Raw genomic sequence first — 4160 nt, forward strand, 5'->3', positions numbered from 1 at the left:
CTAACATAATTGTGATGTCCCATTATTGTTGTGGTTGTCGATATACTGGCCTTTGCTGCTGCTTTTGGCCCGAGGTGATGATTGACGGGGAGTCGGTTTCGGTCGTTCGGATTATGCATTGTTGCTCACTCTCCTACCCAGGCCTGGTATGGCACTTCATCCCTAGGGTTTTTTTCTTTCCCAAATGATAAAGTGGCACTACCGGCTGTTGAGGCTGAGGCCCGCCAAATTTTCAACCGTTGGCTTTGGCAGGTCATGTCTCTTTTCTCTGCCTCCTCTGCGTCCCCTCCTTTTCCTCTTCGTCATCTTCTCCGGTGGGAATCCCTTGGGGGATTGAGCTGGGAACCTAGAGGAGGTGGCAGTCGAAGGAATCACCCTCGAGGATGCATGCTCGAGGGGGTGGCACTCGAGGATGCTGATACCGGAGATGGATCTTTGAGGGTGGACCATGCCCTTGGGTTTCATCACATGTACATCCTTCCGTTCCTCCTATAGATCTCTGTAGGCTGTTGTAATTGTATGTAAGGACCCCTCGAGGGCTATTGTACATGGATCTTTATGAATATGAATATACTTCATTGACTTCTGCTTTAGATTCTTGCTTTGTAATTGCATGTTCCCGTGCCTTTCGAGGCTTTTTGAATGTCTTCCTTTATTGTTGACTGTTGACATTTAACTTGGGCATGAGCGTTCTTTCCAATCCTCTGCCGATCGACATGGCTCCCTTCTGAACCTATCGTATTACCTCGGACCAATCCTGAATTGATCTAATAGGCTCGGGTTATCGGGACCCTCCGAGTTGTATGGAGATAATATGCCGAATTTCGGGGCCTTCGAGGATGTTATCCTGAATGAAGGTTAGCTTTGGGTACTTGGGGGCCCCTTTTGATCTTGTTGCAGATAGCCTTCTTAAACGTATAGGATAGACATCTGCTGAAGAGTTGCCTGTACTCAGGCGCTGCCTCGAACCTTCGTGGAGCTTTCGTGATCGGAGCTTCATGTGCTTATTCCTCTTTTTAGAAAGGGAACCATAAGATCAGGTACCGCCTCGCTCGAGTGATGGCATTGAAACTTCCTGAAGTTAGACTTCTTTTTGGTGGTGATCCTCGAGATAGAGTGCTGCCTCGAGATTGGAGATAATACGGACGATTCCTCGAGTCTTGGCTTCTTGTCGAAGGATGCTTTCGGGATCAGGTATCACCCCATCGATCTGCATCGAGGTTGTAGGTTTCCTAGGGCTCGTTCCGGGTAGGCGAGTCATCGCTGCTTCTCGCATATATGTGGGGCAGCTTCGGCTTCTTCGCAAGACCTCACTATTTTTAGATAGCTGTCCTTCCACTTTGGCATAGGGTTCTTCATTCCTTCAGGCGCAAAAAGTGTTGGCGCACGTACTTGCTCTGATCTTTTAGTTTCACCATAGTCATGGAAACCACTTCGGGGCCGGACCGACAGGGTGTGGGGAGTGCTGCTCACGACAAAGTTGTAGCCCATACATTCTAGTTTTTGGAAAGTTAAATTATTCGCGATTTGGATATGATCTCAGAAAGTTACGATGGATCGAAAAGGGCTGCTGGAGCAATTTCGGCAGAATTTACGATGCACTTTAGAAGCTCATATCTCGAGATATATAAGGAGTTATATGGTGTACAACCTATCAAATTAAAGCTCTTTGAGTCTAGTTTCTAAATCTTCAAACTGTTTGTCATTTGGATATTTATACAAGACGTTATGGGTGTTTAAACAGAAGGTGTCCGATAAGGAACAATTTTAATAGGATGTACAACTTGTTTAGCACAAGTGCAAGGTACAACTCGACGAAGCACATGCAGATTCTTTTATACACGGATTTAGCTCACTTTTCTTCATTTCTTCAAAGTATGGACGATTTTTGGGGAGCTTCAAGAGGGGATTTTCATCATCAATGTGAAGGTAAGTTATCCCCACCTATTTTGAGTTGAGTACATCAATTATGTATGGATTTGAGCATGAAAATTGTAGAAAAATTGAGGATTTAGGCCTAGGGATTTGAAAATAAGATTTGGTGATTAGAGGGGTCAAATGAACTCCGATTTTGGTAAATTTTATATGTACGGACTCGTGGCGAGACGAGAAATCCGGTGATATGACTTTCGTAATTTTTAGAGAAGTGGGCCCGGGGCTCGGGTTTTGCAAATTTCGTGATTTTTGATATTTTTCGAGTCTTTTTGATTGGGTTATATTCCCTTAGCCTATTGTAATATATTCCTTGTGGTTTTGGCAAGATTCGATGCGCGAGGAGGTCGATTCGAAAGGAAAGGGCATCGCGGAGTAGACTTTTGGCCATTTTGAGGTGAGTAATAGATGTAAATGCTGTTCTGAGGGTTTGGAACTCCGGACTTTCACATCGTAACGCTATATTGAGGCGTGACACGCACTCCATGGCGAGTGCGGGGTCTGATACTATTGGGGATTGTGACTTAGTCCATCCCGTGTGATGTTTATACTATACTGGTGATTGATACACATACTTCATTGATATTACTGGGCTTGATGCCATGTTTTGGGCCTTGTGCCGATTTGTAAAATCCTTCGAGGATTGATATTACTGCTTAGCATGATTTGCATATCATTTAATTTCAGTCCAAGGTTTTAAATGCTGTTTTGCAAACTCAGCCATAATTCTAAGTGTTGAAAACTTAAATGATATTTTTAAATGTATTCCGGGCTGGGAACTTCTGTTTTGTAAATGCCCAAGGGGCTTATTATATTATTTTCTGGACTGATTATAAAGTGACTTGAAACAGTGGTAACAATGACACTATGTGATATACTTGAAACAGTGGTAACAATGACACTGTGTGATATACTTGAAACAGTGGTAACAATGACACTGTGTGATATACTTGAAACAGTGGTAACAATGATACTGTGTGATATACTTGAAATAGTGGTAACAATGACACTGGATGATATACTTGAACAACGGTAACAATGACACTGTATGATATAAATTGGTCAGGTAACAATGGCTGACCGGTCAGGTAACAATGACTGACCAAGATATTGCGCTTAGGCTGTAGGAGCCCCTCCGGAGTCTGTACACACCCCTTGTGAGCGCCGTCGACGATAAATAAATATGGATAGCTCGGGCTGCACGCCGCAGTGGGTACTAGAATGTACCATCATATGCATTGCATTGCATCCACGTATTTGTATTTATACTGGTGTTTAGCTGCTCAGTTCCATATGTTGCTGTATATTCGGATTGTAGCTTACTTTGTGTATTCACTGGATTTTCTTATCTTCGGACTATAGTTACTTTTATTACTCACTGGGTCAGAGTACTCACTTTACTCCCTGCACCTTGTGTGCAGATCCAGGGTAGCCTCAGGCTCAGTAGATCCAGTTGATCAGCAGATCCAGCCTCTGGGAGTATCGAGGTAGTTGCACGGCGTTCACAGACATTGATCTTCTCCCTCCTATCCTATCTCTTTATTTCTGCATTATCGGACTTTGGATATGCCGTGTATTAGGATGATATTCTGTATTCTAGAGGCTCAGATTCGTGACACCAGGTCCTAGTGAGATTATATTGTGTATTTTGTTAAAATCTTCAGTACTTTAATCTTGCTTAATTGATATTTCTTTCCGCTATTTTTGATAAATTGGGTTAAGTGTTGAATAATAGCCGGGCTTGCCTAGTAGTATGCTGGGCGCCATCACGACCGGGATTTGGGTCGTGACAAGTTGGTATCAGAGCCTAGGTTACTTGGTCTCGCGAGTCATGAGCTAGTTTAGTAGAGTCTCGTAGATCGGTACGGAGACGTCTGTACTTATCCTCGAGAGGCTGCCGAACCTTTAGGAAAACTTCACATTCTGGAATTCTTATCGTGCGTCCTTGATTCAGCTTGAAAAGAAACTTTTTAAATTCCTTCCGCATGATCGTATGCACCAACGACCGCTCAGTATCAGATGTGTCTCGATGGCTTTTGATTCCCCGATCGAGGGGCGAGGTGTAATCTCTGTGAGTTTGAAGTTAGACCAGTCTAGAGGACTTGAGGCCAAATCTTTGCCAATGGCTTGAGCACCGAGGTGCTGATTTTGTGAGCAAGTGTTGAACTCCTATGTTCATTATTGTCCTTGATAGCCGGAATGGCGGTTGGATATCCACGCGGTGAGTA

The 4160-nt window shown here is 43.7% G+C and overlaps 1 long non-coding RNA gene across 1 annotated transcript; it reads left to right on the forward strand.

Annotated features, from left to right (window-relative positions):
* The first annotated feature begins 1863 nt into the window (after positions 1-1863).
* On the forward strand, positions 1864-3082 carry LOC138880323 (uncharacterized). The gene is made up of 3 exons (XR_011402886.1): positions 1864-1929; positions 2262-2329; positions 2999-3082. It is a non-coding gene; the product is annotated as an uncharacterized lncRNA (long non-coding RNA).
* The last annotated feature ends 1078 nt before the right edge of the window (positions 3083-4160 follow it).

Source organism: Nicotiana sylvestris, chromosome 10 (assembly GCF_000393655.2).
Source record: "Nicotiana sylvestris chromosome 10, ASM39365v2, whole genome shotgun sequence".
In the NCBI taxonomy this organism is placed as follows: domain Eukaryota; kingdom Viridiplantae; phylum Streptophyta; class Magnoliopsida; order Solanales; family Solanaceae; genus Nicotiana; species Nicotiana sylvestris.